This window comes from Haliotis asinina, chromosome 10 (assembly GCF_037392515.1).
Source record: "Haliotis asinina isolate JCU_RB_2024 chromosome 10, JCU_Hal_asi_v2, whole genome shotgun sequence".
In the NCBI taxonomy this organism is placed as follows: domain Eukaryota; kingdom Metazoa; phylum Mollusca; class Gastropoda; order Lepetellida; family Haliotidae; genus Haliotis; species Haliotis asinina.
Window position 1 is genome coordinate 8,133,048 of NC_090289.1, and position 20,771 is coordinate 8,153,818.

Consider the following 20,771-nt stretch of genomic DNA (forward strand, 5'->3'; position numbering starts at 1 on the left):
GCTTCCTTCTGTGCCTTCCTAACAGGTCTGCACTCATCGTTGAACCATGGTTTTCGTATGTGTGGAACTGCAGAAGATTTAGGGATACACTCGTCAGCTATATTATTGAGTTCATGAGAGAAATTCTTTATTTCATCAGGAACCTCTGTAAAAGGTTCAGGTTTAAGTCTGTTACAACACAGAGTTCGATATTAGTTCTAGTTAGCTTGTTTAAAGTTCCATCTCGAGGATAGTGGTAGTATCACATGGGTTCACAGGTTTTAAGACCGTTGGAAAATGGTCACTTCCCCAAAGCTCATCATGGACTGACCATTCAAATTCACCCAATAGGTCAGGGTCTGTAGCTGATAGATCAAGAACTGAACATGTTCCCGTGCCAGGATGTAAATATGTGTTTGAACCGTCATTATATATACATAAATCATTATCTGAACATAACTCTTCCAATGGGCTACCTTTAGTATTAGTAGTTGTACCACTCCAGAGTGGGTTGTGCCATTCCAGTCTTCCATAATAATACACGGTTTTGGGTGTTGATCATATAGAGTTTGAAGGTCACTCTTCTGAAGAGCTGTAGATGGTGAGACATACAAGTGTATAGGGCTATGGATAATATTCCTTTTGACTAGGATTGAAGATCCTCCAGTGGCCCTGTCACCAGGGGGTGAGAAATAATGATAAACATTGCGTACAATCCTGGACTAATAACTGTAACTCACTAAAATTATGTCTTAATCCTCTGCAGTTCCTTTGCAGAATATCATCGGAATACACTTTCTCTACCCCGAACTCTTTTGGAGGGCGACAAGCGTTGTGCCCTGTATTTCGGACTCGTCCATGTCCCCAAGCGATCCATACCTGTGGTAAAGATTACTTCTATTTTCCGACCCTTTTGGGGTTGTGATACTTTGGGTTTTTTGTAAGAATCAGGCGTAGGCCTTTAGTAATTTGATGTACATTAGGTAGTGACTGAGATGTTTTGGTTGACCGGGAGGATGCATCAGGAGCAGGAACTTGCTCTCATTGACTTTGAGACATGCCAGAAAGTGGCTCTGCTGTTTGAGTCGATATTGCAGTTGAGAAAACCTGCGGAAATTTGTTTGGAAGCTGGAAGTTGATTTAGGTACTTTAGGCGGTGCCTCAGATGGTGTCCTGGTTTTTGAAGCAAATGTCTCTATCTTGTACAAGCTCTTTCGCTTCAGCAAAACTAACATTTTCAGAATATTTGATCTTGTTGACTTCCATCTGGTGTTTCCAAATCAGGCACTCTTTAGAGAAAGAGGGATGGTCTCCTGAACAATTGGTGCATTTCTTGCAATTACTGTAACAACTGTCTGTTGTGTGTGTTTTCTCACCACAGTGAGCACACACAATAGACAATGTGCAGGTACTGACACAATGACAATACTTATGGCACATAAAAAATCTAAGTGGATTTGGCATGTATGTTTCCACTTTGATATGGCAGTAGCCAGTCGGGGTGGAGAAAGAGAACAGATAAGTATTGGTTTGGAGTTTCATTATTCTTCCGGGTTCGGAAACGTTTAACATATATATAACTTCTACCTGGACCAACAATTCGGTCCGAATTATATAGAAAACCGAGTTACTTCGGATCCGAGTAAGACAGCTTCCACTGTATAACACCTTGTTCTTTCATCTGGGAGGCAATACCTATTTCCAGCATGTCAGTAAAAAGTCTACCCCAGCCTCTTACTATGCCTTTGCTTGTGGCCAGAGACTGATACAGGAATGCCGATGGTTGCCTGTTGTTTGTTGAACTAGAAGTGCACCTGGCCGCGAATTCTGAGCGTTACCCAGCACCCACCACAAGGAGATGGCTCGCCACGGGCGCCTTTTCTGCACTGAAGGGGTCACGCTCCACCATGCCTGTTTATTCTAGGTCCAAATGCTTCGCGTTGTTGAACTGTCGTTTTTTGTGGAATACGAAATGTTGTCAAAAAGGCAAAAATGTCACCTTCTTCCATAGTTGCCCTCGTTAATGTTGACACTTTTGATTTCTGTTTGTAAGGATGACAACTGGGTAATGGGACAACGCAAACCAGTCTCACATAGTGCCGTTTGCCAACTTGGAATGGCAAGAAAAAAAGTTAATAGAAAAGTAACCAGCTATTCGATGGAAATGGAAAGGGGTTAAGTACGTGAATGAATGACAACATTTTTTATGATGTGATATTTTTAGTAAATATTAAGTACTAGTGGCTGTTCATATGAGGCTTTTTACCTTTACTTAGTTCAACGGTATTCGAAACTTAATTTAAAACTCTCGGAACGATGTTAGTTAAATAGCATAATCTACATATCAACATTTCACATATATGCATTATGGCTTCAGTGTTTATATGGCGATAATTGTTGAGTAAGAACATCCGTCTACCTATTCCGTATCTATAATTCAATTTATTTGTTGAAAAACTACATTTACATATATAAAGTATGCAATTCTACGTACATGTACATCGGTAGATATTGTTGAATAGCAACATGTTTTGCATCCAGAATGCAAGATTCCCAGGGTGATGTGTATTGAGTTGTGGTGTATATCTTGACATTCTGAAACTATAATTCAACGTATAAAGAGGGTTAATTTATTTTGATTACAGCATTCACACATTCAGAATAAACAATTCAATACTCACAGCATTCTCTTCCCACAGAGGTTACTTGTCATATCTTCCTAGGAACCTCTGTTCTAATACGGCCATATTTCGCGGTTCTCATAAAATCCCCTAGAAAAAATGGAGGCAGATTTATCTTCCTGTTTTCTGTCCAATCAGAACACGTGTTAGATCGACTTAGATTCAACTTGACAAATGCAAGCAATGTAGAGAAACAAATATGACATGACTGAGTTCTGTCTGGAAGAAACATTTGAGTATCGCGCTCGGGAAGAGGTTCTAGTTTTCACGATGCATCCGGAAATTACCGAGATCTTGCGAACGATCACTTTTGAAACAAGGTCGCTGTTTGCACTACTAAATCTGATCGCATCCAATCACGAGTCTTGAATACTCGCACCACGAAAGGGTTGTATTAGAACAGAGGTTACATAGGAAGATGTGACAAGTAACCACTGTCAGAAGAGAATGTATTCACAGCGAAATAAACAGATAACAGCATCTGGAAAATTCTGTGCACATTTTTTTATACAAAGCCATGAGTGCGTCTTGATGCGTATCAGCCATCGTAATTCCCATATCACAACAAAGACGGTCATGTGAATACCGCTTCTATCCATTCACACGCACATGAGAGATTGCATATTCCCACCAGTTAATTCCCTCAACCCCACCACGCTCTTGACGCCGAGAATGGTTTACAGCTGACAAATGCCAGTCAATGCTGTCAGTGAGTAAACAATGCAGTTTTAATGAGAAGCGATTATTCAAAAGAAACTTTATGTGTTGCAGTCAGTGAGAGCATCCAGGTGCGACATGCTGCCCTTGTTCGCAGCATCTGATCCACATCAGGAGGACAACTGTCTGGTTTTGAACCTATGGCTAATCAGACAAACACTCGATGTAGAACCAAATAGACATTCACTGTCATCTTCACTAACGTGAAATTAACTTGTCTGTCTTGAAGTAAAGGTGTGTTTTTTCTCCTGAAATCAGGTATCTCTTGGTTATGCCATTACACGATATACAGTTTGGCAATGATGCTCCTTGGATCGTAACTAACATCAAACTATAAAGTGTCATACATACCTGGTCTTCAACAGTCTCATGGGTGTATCGCAATTTAAATCTGAGCTATTATCCAGAACTGATCATATAAACAGGCAACTACTGAATTATACAGACAATGGATTTGTTTTGTGAAATTGTTTCTTACAGATTGTGTGGTACAGATATGAAACGGTTTGCATTGATATTGGTGGTTTCTTTATCAGCGCTTGTGTTTTTGGTCAGGTAATGTATTCACACATCTATGTTGCCCTGTACACCAAATGGAATCGGACTGATTACTGGATATTAATTTGCCCTGACGTCTATCTCGCAAATAACGAGGTGTTCTAAGACGTTTCTGGGACAATCCAATTGGCTTAAAGGACCATTTGCTGCTGATTGTATGTTAATTCCTCTGCTAAGTCTGATCATGTGTTGGTGCTAGACAAGAAGGAAATGCTCACATGTAACAGGACAGGTGACCTGACTCTACATACCATGTATTGACATTGCCGAGATCTGGTTATTAACCAGATTGTTAGCTCCTTATAGGGACTATAGGTATAACTATATATGGTCTAACTATATATAGTTACTTATACGATCTCTGTCATGTAAATATGTAACGATTTTTCCCTGGCATGGAAAGTCACCCTGATGTAGGTTTGTATTGCCATATCTTGATATTCAACTAACAAAAGAAAGGTCACAGTTGTAGAACCTTGTCTAACCCATGTGTTAGGTTTAGTAGACAGTGATGGCAGCATCAAAATTTTTTATATGTGATAGGTAAAGATGCTTGTTTTCTTATTAGGATCTCGTTGGGGGTTCTTTATACACTATACGTTGCCTTCATATTTATGCCACTGTATGAAAAGGCAGTTGTTGGTGCCTTACCATATGATATGCAACGCCAGGTTGAAGCTTGTAATTCCATGTTGTTCCAGTATGTCATTTTCAGTGAGTAAATATGGTTTTTCGCTGCTTTTTGCAATATTCCAGCAATATCACGACAGAGGGCACTGAAATGGGCTTTATATGTTGTACTCATCTGGGGAATGAGAACCCGGGTCTTCGGAGCGACCCCTTTAATCACTAGGCTATCCCATCACCCAGTATGCCATTTTCTCTAGGTAACAACACTGGCATTTAGAAGAATAAGAACCTTCAATATCACTATCATAAATGAGTAAGAAAGCCTCGAGCGAGCGAGTGAGTGAGTGAGTGAGTGGGTGGGTATGTGGGTGGGTATGTGGGTGGGTGGGTGAGTGAGCGAGTGAGTGAGTGAGTGAGTGGGTGGGTATGTGGGTGGGTGGGTGGGTGGGTGAGTGAGTGAGTGAGTGAGTGGCGATCAAAGCCACTATTAACACGGTCATATTTCGGGACATATTGTGGGACAACAGAAATCGGCTTCGCATAGTGCACCTATCTGGGATTAAAACATGATGTGGCGATTCAACATTTTCCCACTAAGTAAGGCCACCCAAACACAGAATTTGTCACAGGACGGCCATGTTTGATTTTAAAGGTATAAACTGTGGCGCGAGGAGAGGTCATCTGATATCAGCAGTAGTGAGTTATGGCTGTTTTCAAATTTCCTTGGGCGTTTGTTAAAATACCTGCGTATACAAAACACCCGAGGTAGATAAGATCTGGTGTCGACATACGGGTACCGGAATGTCGGAGGTCGCATCATACACATAATGCTGGTGCAGTGCCGATAGCCGAGTCCATTCTGTAGAAGGGGGTATCGGGAAAACATCCCATAGTAACAACGTTGAACTGTAGTAGTGTGGGTGAAGGGTACGCCAGTGTCCGTGTCATGATGACAGACACATAGATAACAATTGATAACCAACACAGGGCGCTAATACCTTTCCCATTTATGTGACCATGATACGATACCTGCCCCAAAGGTCCCAGCAATCGGTACAGCGTAACCGCGTCTCAACACATCTGATTACCCAGATCGATAGTCAGAAATAACAAGTGATCTGAGACGCGCCCAGAACGCTACGTATATGCCACCTGTGTAATTGTCTCATCCGGCGGCATCACTTTCATGCTGCAGGTGTAACATGATCTTGTAACGACGATGTTGGAAATGATTCTGACACTGCATATAAAGAATGGTTGACATAATGGACTTCGTCACTTAAACGGTAAGTGTCTTCATGTGAGTTAGTATGGGGTAATGTTATCAGCACGTCGTAAGTCGTACACAGGTGTAATCTATAACGGGTAAGTCGTTGACTCACATGGTAGTTTCGTGTGAGCCATGTTGGCTTGGGAAGTGTAACATGATAAATCCGTGACATAATGCTCCATAATTTCTTTGTTTACAAGGATCGTCTTTCACAGTCTCAGTTTCAGAACGTCACTTTAAGTACAAAACAGTTCCTTTAATAATGTCATTTACTTGGTTATGTCTCTGAAGGTGAAAGATAAATAGCAAACGTATTTTTAGACGTTCGGCGTAAAATAAATAGAATGACATTACATATTGTTAATGACAAAAAGTCGATATACAGATAAACTGTAAAATATGGTTTAGATTACAAATAGTAATCCTACCAAAAGAAACATGCATTTAATGATTTCTCGTACAGTCCTGAAATCCTGCAGTATATATCAATGCCGAAATACTTTACTCGCAAAGTGATTACTTATGTCTACAATAGTAGCCGGCGGAACTATTTGACTATACATGTATATTACACTAGCGTCCTGAGTATGCTTGCATTCTACACTGGCGTCCTGAGTATGCTTGCATTCTACACTAGCGTCCTGAGTATGCTAGCATTCTACACTGGCGTCCTGAGTATGCTTGCATTCTACACTGGCGTCCTGAGTATGCATGTTTTGGACATTCTTTAATGCTGCAGTACTATCCTGAACGTGATGAATAATTGTTTCTAACACCTTCATAAACACTGGGAACATCATTGGGAATTACCAGAGAGGTAAATCATAAACTTTGAATATTAAAGTACGATATTATCGTGTAATAACGTACCACAAATCATGTTCAGAAAAGTCTTTAAACACTTAGCATTACCTTGATCAAGATTTACCTTGGGTCGATTACAATGTCATATTTTATCTTATGATATCCGTTTTGATTTGTGGACTTAATCATGAGGTACTTAAACTGCACTTCATGACTAGACCATCCTATAGCATTTGATGCTTGTTCAGTGAGCTGTCGGACAGTGCCTGACAAGTTCGTTCGTGCATGTTCTGCACGTGTTGTTTTGTACATTAAATTGTGTACAGAGCATTACGAAAAATACATGATCAACACAGACGCGGTCAGAAAGTGAGAATGCTTTACGTCAGGTTCTGATCGGGTGGGTTGGGGGTTGGGGGTTGGGGGTTGGGGGTTGGGGTTGGGGGTGCGAGGTGCCCGCCCCTCCATGTCTTTGTTCCATCAGCGTGAAGTTGCCCGGAAGTGAACACCAACGTTTGTGTTTTGTGTCAATCTCTGTCAATCTCTGCCCTGGTGAAGCACATAAGTATTAAAGGTGCAACGTTACAAACGCCCACCGCTCGAGGATGTCCCATTACACGCAGTTGTATTTTTACCCACTGCCTGTCGATGTTTAGTACGTGGCAACAACAGCGGCATATGTATGTTTTCAGCGATATTTAAATGTTTAAATCATTTAACAGTGAAAGTTTATACGTAACACGTTTGTTGATGGTGAATTAATCATTGGCTTGATATAGATATATAATGTAACGGATGTTAGAACATACGAGAACATGTAATAAACATAGACTTAATCCGATCGTGATTCATAAACAGGTGCCTGTGATAATTCGCAGTCGTACCACTGGGTACCTGATAAATGTATGATTGGGAAGGGTGTTTTGTCGGTTTTATTAATAATACAGTAGAACATGTTATCTCGAATGTGACGATATCTCGGTCATATTCTCCGTTTCCGACACTACTTAAATCGATACCTATTTGCCTGCATTTCTCGTATGTGACACACAAAATACAATCTTGGTCTTTATTTGAACTTAAAAAGATATTTTTACCTCTCTTTCGAAGTTGGCATTTGTCACATTTACAGTTTAACCATAGTCGAACCCTAAAGGTTGAGACGAATGATCGCTTATGTCGAACTCATCTCTCGGTCCCTGCCAATTTCCTTATCTATATCATTATTCTATGCTGACGGATGTGTGAAACACTCGGATAAGTCGAACTGTTCCCTTGGTCCTGACGAGTGGCAGTCCTGTGAAATTTTGCTAAAAAAGAACAACATTACCTGCAGATATATATCGTTATAACATGTGACCTAGTTAAGTACTGGCTCTACATCTGTCTGCTTGATTCAAACTACGTTTTCCGAAGGACCACAAAAAGGAAAGGTACACTACTTATTTTTTCTGTACCACTGATTTTTTTTAACAATTGCAGACATGTAACAAATCTGCATTACCTTTACAGTTCCTTAACCCAAATGTCTGACAAGTGGATGGTTACAAAAATGTGGCACGACGATAGTTCTTAATGTTGATAACATTTATCCCACACAAGTCTGCTAGGGTATGGTAACCTCTTTAATGACAGGGCCTGGATTTAGGTGTTGCTTAATGATCTTCCTTTGTAAAATAATGTGTATTTGGAATGTTCTTGGAATGTATAGTGAAAGTCTGAATCTTAGGCAATGAACAGAAAGAACGGGAAGATCATTGCTCATTTGTGTCAATTTCTAATGTGAGTGAGTAGTAACAATATTTCAGCCATGTGCTTCGGTCTATAAATGACCAGATCTGGCCCAAACAAACCTAGGGTCAACAGCATGAACATCAATCTACGCAATGGCACATGTCAACTCAGTCAGCCAGTCGCCTCTAATGGACATGAGTTACTGAAGATCAGTTCCAACCGGACCTTCACCGGTAGTCAGTTCCTAAAGAAGTCATTTTGCTCGACATTGTAATTAGAGCATGACACAGAATATTTTGGTACCTACTCGCAGTGTAGACAACGACGGGCGTTTGCCTAAATATCCAATCGCGTTGTGTTCTTTTTAGCTTCATTCCTCATACCTCCGATCGATAAATTCATTTCATCCATAACTGTAAACCGAAACGTGGAAGTTTTGGAAGGTCGAATGACTTAAGATAGCAGCAACGTTTCTCAGTTAATCATATAATGCTCTAGGTAATGTGACAGAATACACTGACATTCTCAAGAGCACCTGATATTATCACTCTCTGAAAGTAATTCATAATCAAATGCTTATGTAGCCAAAATAGCCATAGGCGATTCATTTGTTATCAATTTAAAATTGATTCCAAGGCCTAGATTTTCGAAGCTCTCTTAGCGCAAGTGCATGCATCAACGCCGAATTACGAAGATCTTGCTGCTAAGAAAGCTTCGTAAACTAGGCCCAGGATATCTAAAATTAATTATAACTCAATATTAGAGTTTTAGTTACTAAACCATACTCTGTCTACTTGAAATATTTCAATATTTTTTTAACATTTCGAAATAAAGACAATCACAGTCTTTGATCAATTTATTTGAAGACCACTTAAGATCTCACCGGGAACGGGGAATGACAACCCAGGAACGTATGCACACATGAGCAATGTCAAAGAGTGTTTGGCGTTATGTCGCTTGCAGAACATCACGGCTGGGTGCGGCCTTTTGCAACAACAAACACTTACCGTTTATTGGAAATTTTGTGAGTGGCGGATACTACCTTTAAACAGGAGATGTTGGTCTTTTTTACCAACACCCCGGGCCATCACAGATTTTCAGTGATACTTTCAAATATCTTATTGCTATTTTGCCTTTTACTCTACTCTTCAGGCAGAAAAAGGAGATGTATTGCTATCTAACACTGACATTTTGAATTTCTGTCATAAATCTAAATCTGCCAGATGCAAGCTATTATAATGTTAACTTTGTTTCATACAACTGGAAACTAATTAAACTACATAGTCCCACGTAGCAATAAAATTGTTTCCTCTTTTGAAATTGAAACTTGCTTTTGTTTAGAAACAATGACATTTTTAAATACAGAAACATATTTACATCATGGAATGATATATATTTATAATATGACACGGAAATAGTTACATGAGTACCTTTTCAGTTTCTTCATTTGTCATTAATCTGATATGGCTCAGCCGTTCCGGCTATTAGGAGAGCATACAGTGCTCAGTTTTACCCTGTTCATCATCATTGGTGATATCTTTTACATGCAGCTGGATTAGATCGATACCATAGGTTGATATCCTCTACGATGCAAGTACATCTAGTACGGGGGTCTCTAATTCGACGTATATTTATCTTTAATTGCTATTTTATATCTGTTTGTAAGTTCAGATTGGTTTTTCGTTCTTTGTGCTTGCCTTAAGATTCTATGAAGCTTTTTGAATACTTCTCTGGTCCGTCATTTGACTGTTATGACATATGACGTTTTTGTGTGTATGGGACCAGATGATGTTCTGGAATCCAAGATCTAACTATAAGGTTAGCATATTCAAATACAAAAAGTGTTCAGCTTTAACTCTTTTGAGAACATATTGTGACATCTTCAAGGTTGTTTGCAAGGCAGATGTATTAATACGATATGACATGTAACGGTTTGTGTGAATGGAACCAGATGATTTCACAATTTTCTGAAATTAAAGATCTAACGTTAAAGTGAATATCATAAAACACAAAGGACCTTCACCTTCTTCTCTTTTCAGAGAATATTGTGAATATTTTCAGTGTTCAGTGTAAGGCAGATTTCTAATGCCTCCCATCTAGTTATCTGAGTACATTGTTAAGTTCTTTCAACAAGAGTGATATCACGAGTAAATAGATATCCCACAGTTCCGAAAGAAAACATTTATATCTATTTTACGTAAGATAGATTTGAAAGCTTGTCTGAACAGTCTAATGTCCATAATATAGAATGTGCTGTACATGTGTTTCAAACAGTAATCGTAGAAAATGAAGAGTCCATGAATATACAGGCGGAGCAGGATCTGTATTTGCGGCATACCTAATGGAGCACACATCAGTATATACACATAACTACTGGAACACACGCCAGTATATACACACCTACTGGAACACACACCAGTATATACACACACCTACTGAAACAGACATCAGTATATACACATACCTACTGGAAACCACATCAGTATACACATACCTACTGGAACACACATCAGTATGTACACATACCTACTGGTACACATATAAGTATACACACACACCTACTGGAACTCACATCAGTATGTACACACACCTACTGGAAACCACATCAGTATGTACACACACCTACTGGAACTCACATCAGTATATACACACACCTACTGGAACACATATCAGTATATATACATAAGTACTGGTACACACATCAGTATATACACACACCTACTGGAATAGACATCAGTATGTACACATACCTACTGGAAACCACATCAGTATACACATACCTACTGGAACACACATCAGTATGTACACATACCTACTGGTACACATATAAGTATACACACATAACTACTGGAACTCACATCAGTATGTACACACACCTACTGGAACACACATCAGTATACACATACCTACTGGAACACACATCAGTATACACATACCTACTGGAACACACATCAGTATATACACATACCTACTGGTACACATATAAGTATACACACATAACTACTGGAACTCACATCAGTATGTACACACACCTACTGGAACACACATCAGTATACACACATAACTACTGGTACACATATAAGCATACACACATAACTACTGGAACTCACATCGGTATGTACACACACCTAATGGAACAGACATCAGTATATACACATACCTACTGTTACACACATCAGTATATACACACATCCACTGGTACACAAAACAGTATACACACGCATACATTTACTGGTACACACAACACAATATGGACTCCAACACACCTCTTCAACTGGACTCCTGGCTAGAAAACTTTCTACTGATTGTAAGAGACGACATATGATAAACTCTGTGAAGATTTAGAATTGCTGCATGTCATCGTATCTCAATTGCATATGTCGATGCTCAAAATTGTGATCACTGGATTGTCTCGTCGAGATTTGGTTATTTACAGGTCGCCATCATGTATCTGGAATATTGATGATTGTGGCGTTAGACAACAAAGAAACAACAGTACCCCTTGTGGATATAAAAAATCACTGTATCATCTGATAAAGATTCGTATAGCTTCTTTATTGTTTAACGCGTCAAACGAAAAGCTGGCAAAACTAACTCCATATATATAGTCTCACTCAGTTTAGTTTTACGCCGCACTCAGCAATATTCCAGCTGTATGGCGGCGGCCTGTTAATAATCGACTCTGGACCAGACAATCCAGTGTTTCAACAGCATGGGCATCGATCTTCGCAACTGGGATACAATGATGTGTCAACCAAGTCAGCACGCCTGACCACCTGATCCTGTTAGTCGCCTCTTTCGACATGAAGGAACTACTGAAGATCATTTCTGACCCGGATCGTCACGTGTGTGGTACACAAGGCCCTAAACCTTAAGCTATCTATTTTCGCCTTTGACCCAAATAACACAGACAACGTGGGACTTTTCTTTAGAGTCATGCCATTCCAAATCTAATATGAGCTTCACACATTTCATCTTTAACGTGGAAACTGATAGCAGTTGCCTTGATTAAATATATATATGTGTAATGCTTGACAGTTCCTTGTCAGCTTGACGACCAACTCTCGTGAGACCCAATCTAAACATGCTGACCTATCGTGGTTGCTTTGTAAAGATTGTTTACGCTGTTTACTATTCTGTACCTTGTATATAATGTTATTGCTATCATTTAATACAACCTGAGCAATCCATCCCAAACATCAACACATGTAACTGACTCTTGTTCTAAAATAAGCATTACTATTTCAACTAAAATTAAATCAACGGAAACAAAACTGTTTGAACCTTAACTTTTCTCTCTGTGTTTTTTTAAATATGGTTGTTTGTACCTTAACTTGCTCTCTTTTCATTACTTATCATCCAAACGAAAAGACCACTAAACACAGATCCAAATACTTGTCTGAATTCTGTCAACATGATTGACACGTATATTCGCTGTCTTTGAAAAAGAAGGTGAACATTCCTTACTCCTTTGCATAAATCCTTTACAAGCCTATTGCTGTGACGCACGATTCATTATGTGCGCAATGTGTTTACGTATTCCGCGACAGTACAAAGACACATATTTTAAGTTCCAAGCATATCATGCGTTGTCTCCCACGGGAATAAGCTGGAAGACATTTCTTTGCGAAATAATATCTTTTGAAATCATTTGGACAATATGACACGTTAGATATATTGATAATTTCGGTTTGTGTTTGATTTAGATTTGGGTCGGTGGGTTGACCCAGCTGTTAAAACAATGGTTTTCCTGACTTCATGTAGTTTGATTCTCAACATTATTACAAAATATGACGACCATTTCTGGCATCCTTCTGGCGTGATAATTGTAAAACATTTCTAATCCTCTTAGTTAAGCTTAAATAATCATAGTATGTTTGAAATACTGCCGACGCTTCTGGTCACGGACGCATGTTGTCATCATGATTTTGAGAGTGGCTCACGAACACACGGGACTGTCAGTTGGTATGGTACAATGGTTTCTCGTTTCAATAGAGTCACTTTATAGATATCGCTTTGTGGGCTTGATCGAAAGTTTCCCATATTCACTCTTACTCAACTGCATGTATAGCGACATCTCAGATAAAGCTATCCTTATGTTGAGGTTCTTGAGAGGCATATATAAGTTGGTATTCAAGTAAAAGACGAAATATTATGGATGTCAACTTCTTTATTGTATACACAACGTTTCTGGGCTATTCTCTGTCCTTGTCATTCATCAGACGATCAGATAATTAATTCACAATGATGTTTTTCTTAGATAAATATCACACATTATGAAATGAATAAAATTCATATTTGAGATGTAAACATTCCATTTCATAATTGCGTTTTATCATCTTCGACATTGATTTGCCGTAGTTCATCATGATTAAACAAGCTAAATTATACATTTGAAAACTCAACTAAGAACCATTTCAAAATTCAAAACAGAAACGCTATGCCTTCTTATCAGTAAACTCAGTATCCGTGGACCATCGAAGCCTATGTCCCAGAGGTATACACCGTGTGAACGGCTGGATACCTGATCACGTGTAGCCGATACACGTGACCCAGTCCAATCACTGGCCTAATCAACTAAGGACAGTCGGTGATCTGGGTGGCAGAAAAACATGTCATACGTACATTTAAGGCCAGATACCGTATCAGTTCATCACAAAAACAACGGATGCAGTTTCTTCAACGGACATCCGAAAACCCAAGTTACAACAAAGCGTCTATACAACGACGTGCATATATAATGCTACAAATGAGAATTCTTTGGACAATGGAAGAATGATGCTATATCCCATTAGCACAGAGGCATCAAACTAAAATTATTTTGTACGTATGCAGGAATAAGCAATGATGAAGACACATCAAAACGGCTTTGCTGTACGTGGACAACCATTAGCTTCTGTAGAAGACGCACACACAGACGCACACATATATCTATCTATCTATCTATCTATCTATCTATCTATCTATCTATCTATCTATCTATCTATCTATCTATCTGATCGCTATTCTGGTTTTGTATAGCCCGAGGATCTATACGAAACAAAAATAGTGATCATACACATATACTTGATCCTTATTCTTGTTTTATAAATATACAGGATTAGAGTTTATAATGTCACCTCAAACTAGCTTCACTGTACAATGAACAACCAACAGCTTCTACAGCCGTGTGAATGTTTATGACGTGCTTATAGGTTTATGCTTTTACACATCGCGACTGGCTATAAAACATATGTCTATATATCATGTAAACGTGACATGATCTCTTGGTGTGCATTCCTTCAACGTATTATTCTTAAACCATCAGTTTAAGTTACCTATAAGTAGGTGTGATAGGTGAAATATCGATTATGGATAAGTCAAAGTACTACCACTGTCAAGTAATTTCTGCCATTTAGGAAAAATCATAAACATTTGATTAAATAAATCCAAGCCGTCGCCTGTAAACTGACGACATGGAATGAGATGCAGAATCGTTTTCCAGAAGATCTAGTCATGAAGTAACAATATATTATCATGTTAATAACTAAGTTCCGAGGACTATTGATTATACCATTGTCATGCCCCTACGGGTGATACTACAGTAATGTTCATAAATAAGTTACATTGCTATGTTGCATGTATTGAAACAGTATATATCACGTTTTGGCAAACACATCTTGTGTTTATTATTTGTTGACGAAATCTTGCATTCATTTGAACATAAACAATCAAAATGTCATTCTTGCTTAATAGCCTTATTCAACTTGAGTGGAATATGTACTATGTTCAGTCTGCCTTTGTGACTCTTCAGTGCGTAGAAAATGTGTTCTCACTCACTCGCTCACTCGACAAGAATGGGCTGGGGATTTGGCTTCGTGGTATAGCGGTGCTTTAGCTTACGTCGCTTATTGCAATATTTCAACAATGTCAATGTAGGGGACAGCAGAAAAGGATTTCACACATTGTGTCCATGTGGGGAATCGAACCCGGATCTATGGCGTGACCAACGAACGCTTGAACCAGACTACCCCACCGACCTGGTGGTATAGTGCAGCAGGCTTAATGTACAGGGGATTATGTGATAAATTAGGAACATGCTGGCTGCACCGTCATGAGTCAGTAGTCGACACTGCAACAGTCCTACGACCCAGCGATAAGACGGCGAGATAGCACGGCGGTGATAAATACCCTTATCGTTGGGAGAGGCGTACAAGCACATACAACAGTACATTGTTTCTGGGATGTGTATACACCTAGTTAGGTTTGTCACAGGAATGTGTTTACGCCTAATTAGATTTGTTGCGGGGATGTGCACACACCCATGTTGGTTTGTAACAGGGTTTTGCATATACCCACTCTGTTTTGCTAAAGGAATGTGTATACACACACTTAGGTTTGTTACAGAGATGTGCATACACCTCGATTAGTTTGTAACAAGGTTGTGTATAAGCCAAGATTGGTTTGTAACAGGGCTCTGCATACAACCAGATTTTTTGTAACAAGGTTATGTATACACCAAGATTAGTTTATAACAGAATTCTGCATACACCCACACTGGTGTGAAAAAGAGGTTTGTGCATACATCCAGATTGATTTGATACAGGTCTCTGCATACGCCCATATTGGTTTGTAACAAGGCTGTGTATACACCAAGATTGGTTTATAACAGGTCTCTGCATACGCCCATATTGGTTTGTAACAAGGCTGTGTATACACCAAGATTGGTTTATAACAGGGCTTTGCATACTCCCAGATTGGTTTGTAACAGGGTTGTGTACACACCCATATTGGTTTGTAACAAGGCTGTGTATACACCAAGATTGGTTTATAACAGGGCTCTGCATACTCCCAGATTGGTTTGTAACAGGGTTGTGTACACACCCATATTGGTTGGTAACAAGGCTGTGTATACACCAAGATTGGTTTATAACAGGGCTCTGAATACTCCCAGATTGGTTTGTAACAGGGTTGTGTACACACCCATATTGGTTGGTAACAAGGCTGTGTATACACCAAGATTGGTTTATAACAGGGCTCTGCATACTCCCAGATTGGTTTGTAACAGGGTTGTGTACACACCCATATTGGTTGGTAACAAGGCTGTGTATACACCAAGATTGGTTTATAACAGGGCTTTGCATACTCCCAGATTGGTTTGTGACAGGGTTGTGTATACACCCAGAATGGTTTGTAACATGGATGTGTATACACCCAGATTGTTTTTTTAAAGGGATGTGTATACACCCAGATTGCCTTGTAATAGGTTTTGTATACACCCAGCTTGGTTTGTAACATGGAAGTGTATACACCCAGATTGCTTTGTAATAGGTTTTGTATACACACAGATTGGTTTGTAACATGGAAGTGTATACACCCAGATTGCTTTGTAACATGGAAGTGTATACACCCAGATTGCTTTGTAACATGGAAGTGTATACACCCACATTGGTTTGTAACATGGAAGTGTGTACACTCAGATTGCTTTGTAATAGGTTTTGTATACACCCAGCTTGGTTTGTAACATGGAAGTGTATACACCCAGCTTGGTTTGTAACATGGAAGTGTATACACCCAGATTGGTTTGCAACATGGAAGTGTATACACCCAGATTGGTTTGTAATAGGTCTTGTATACACCCAGCTTGGTTTGTAACATGGAAGTGTATACACCCAGCTTGGTTTGTAACATGGAAGTGTATACACCCAGCTTGGTTTGTAACATGGAAGTGTATACACCCAGCTTGGTTTGTAACATGGAAGTGTATACACCCAGCTTGGTCTGTAACATGGAAGTGTATACACCCAGATTGGTTTGTAACATGGAAGTGTATACACCCAGATTGCTTTGTAATAGGTTTTGTATACACCCAGCTTGGTTTGTAACATGGAAGTGTATACACCCAGCTTGGTTTGTAACATGGAAGTGTATACACCCAGATTGGTTTGTAACATGGAAGTGTATACACCCAGATTGCTTTGTAATAGTTTTTGTATACACCCAGATTGGTTTGTAACATGGAAGTGTATACACCCAGCTTGGTTTGTAACATGGAAGTGTATACACCCAGCTTGGTTTGTAAAATGGAAGTGTATACACCCAGATTGGTTTGTAACATGGAAGTGTATACACCCAGATTGGTTTGTAACATGGAAGTGTATACACCCAGATTGGTTTGTAATAGGTTTTGTATACACCCAGATTGGTTTGTAACATGAAAGTGTATACACACAGATTGGTTTGTAACATGGTTGTGTATACACCTAGATTGGTTTGCAACATGGAAGTGTATACACCCAGCTTGGTTTGTAACATGGAAGTGTATACACCCAGATTGGTTTGTAACATGGAAGTGTATACACCCAGATTGGTTTGTAACATGGAAGTGTATACACCCAGCTTGGTTTGTAACATGGAAGTGTATACACCCAGCTTGGTTTGTAACATGGAAGTGTATACACCCAGATTGCTTTGTAATAGGTTTTGTATACACCCAGATTGGTTTGTAACATGAAAGTGTATACACACAGATTGGTTTGTAACATGGTTGTGTATACACCTAGATTGGTTTGCAACATGGAAGTGTATACACCCAGATTGGTTTGTAACATGGAAGTGTATACACCCAGATTGGTTTGTAACATGGAAGTGTATACACCCAGATTGGTTTGTAACATGGAAGTGTATACACCCAGATTGGTTTGTAACATGGAAGTGTATACACCCAGATTGGTTTGTAACATGGAAGTGTATACACCCAGCTTGGTTTGTAACATGGAAGTGTATACACCCAGCTTGGTTTGTAACATGGAAGTGTGTACACCCAGATTGCTTTGTAATAGGTTTTGTATACACCCAGCTTGGTTTGTAACATGGAAGTGTATACACCCAGATTGGTTTGTAACATGAAAGTGTATACACCCAGATTGGTTTGTAACATGGAAGTGTATACACCCAGCTTGGTTTGTAACATGGAAGTGTATACACCCAGATTGCTTTGTAATAGGTTTTGTATACACCCAGCTTGGTTTGTAACATGGAAGTGTGTACACCCAGATTGGTTTGTAACATGGAAGTGTATACACCCAGCTTGGTTTGTAACATGGAAGTGTGTACACCCAGATTGGTTTGTAACATGAAAGTGTATACACCCAGCTTGGTTTGTAACATGGAAGTGTGTACACCCAGATTGGTTTGTAACATGGAAGTGTATACACCCAGCTTGGTTTGTAACATGGAAGTGTATACACCCAGATTGGTTTGTAACATGAAAGTGTATACACCCAGCTTGGTTTGTAACATGGAAGTGTATACACCAAGATTGCTTTGTAATAGGTTTTGTACACACCCAGCTTGGTTTGTAACATGGAAGTGTATACACCCAGATTGGTTTGTAACATGAAAGTGTATACACCCAGATTGGTTTGTAACATGGAAGTGTATACACCCAGCTTGGTTTGCAACATGGAAGTGTATACACCCAGATTGGTTTGCAACATGGAAGTGTATACACCCAGATTGGTTTGTAACATGAAAGTGTATACACCCAGATTGGTTTGTAACATGGAAGTGTATACACCCAGATTGGTTTGCAACATGGAAGTGTATACACCCAAATTGCTTTGTAATAGGTTTTGTATACACCCAGCTTGGTTTGTAACATGGAAGTGTATACACCCAGATTGGTTTGTAACATGAAAGTGTATACACCCAGATTGGTTTGTAACATGGAAGTGTATACACCCAGCTTGGTTTGTAACATGGAAGTGTATACACCCAGCTTGGTTTGCAACATGGAAGTGTATACACCCAGATTGGTTTGTAACATGGAAGTGTATACACCCAGCTTGGTTTGTAACATGTAAGTGTATACACCCAGATTGGTTTGTAACATGGAAGTGTATACACCCAGATTGGTTTGTAATAGGTTTTGTATACACCCAGCTTGGTTTGTAACATGGATGTGTATACACCCAGATTGCTTTGTAACATGGAAGTGTATACACCCAGATTGGTTTGTAACATGGAAGTGTATACACCCAGATTGGTTTGTAACAGGTTTTGTATACACCCAGCTTGGTTTGTAACATGGATGTGTATACACCCAGATTGCTTTGTAATAGGTTTTGTATACACCCAGCTTGGTTTGTAACATGGAAGTGTATACACCCAGCTTGGTTTGTAACATGGAAGTGTATACACCCAGATTGGTTTGTAACATGGAAGTGTATGCACCCAGATTGGTTTGTAACATGGAAGTGTATACACCCAGCTTGGTTTGTAACATGGAAGTGTGTACACCCAGATTGGTTTGTGACATGGAAGTGTATACACCCAGATTGGTTTGTAACATGGAAGTATATACACCCAGATTGGTTTGTAACATGAAAGTGTATACACCCAGATTGGTTTGTAACATGGTTGTGTATACACCCAGCTTGGTTTGTAACATGGAAGTGTATACACCCAGATTGGTTTGTAAGATGGAAGTGTATACACCCAGCTTGGTTTGTAACATGGAAGTGTATACACCCAGATTGCTTTGTAATAGGTTTTGTATACACCCAGCTTGGTTTGTAACATGGAAGTGTATACACCCAGATTGGTTTGTAACATGGAAGTGTATACACCCAGATTGGTTTGTAACATGGAAGTGTATACACCCAGCTTGGTTTGTAACATGTAAGTGTGTACACCCAGATTGCTTTGTAATAGGTTTTGTATACACCCAGCTTGGTTTGTAACATGGAAGTGTATACACCCAGCTTGGTTTGTAACAATGAAGTGTATACACCCAGATTGGTTTGTAATAGGTCTTGTATACACCCAGATTGGTTTGTAACATGGAAGTGTATACACCCAGATTGCTTTGTAATAGTTTTTGTATACACCCAGCTTGGTTTGTAACATGGAAGTGTATACACCCAGATTGGTTTGTAACATGGAAGTGTATACATCCAGATTGGTTTGCAACATGAAAGTGTATACACCCAGCTTGGTTTGTAACAGGTTGTGTATGCATCCAATGGTTATTACAGGGATGTGCATACAACCCGTGTTATCACTCAGTGTTATCTGTGGGTTAGAGGAAGATACACAGTAATGCAGGGCGTTCGTATTTTCCCTGTTTGTGAATACAAACCAAGAGCAGTAAACAGGAGGAACTACAGATTGTGAGTCAGTGATTGTGTGGGTGGATGGGAGACAAAGAGAGCGAGTAGGCATTACAACATTTCCTTTGACGACCGGGGAATTAGGTAGGTTTACAGACATGGTTGAAGCTTGGTCATAATGCCTAAATTGTTAGTGAAATCAACAGGGAATGGAAAGACACCAGACCATTTGATGAGCTAGCCAGCAACATACAAGTGGGCGACAGCGTTCAACGAGAGGACAAGTTTCTCCTGGAAATATCACTT

General features: G+C 39.5%; 1 protein-coding gene across 1 annotated transcript in view; it reads left to right on the forward strand.

Annotated features, from left to right (window-relative positions):
- Positions 1-5,552: 5,552 nt before the first annotated feature.
- LOC137298945 (guanine nucleotide-binding protein G(s) subunit alpha-like) overlaps positions 5,553-20,771 on the forward strand; it is a 36,927-nt gene continuing 21,708 nt past the window's right edge. Inside the window, exon 1 of the mRNA XM_067831339.1 lies at positions 5,553-5,851. The gene's annotated coding sequence lies outside the window, so the exon portion shown is untranslated. The remainder of the gene's footprint in view (positions 5,852-20,771) is intronic.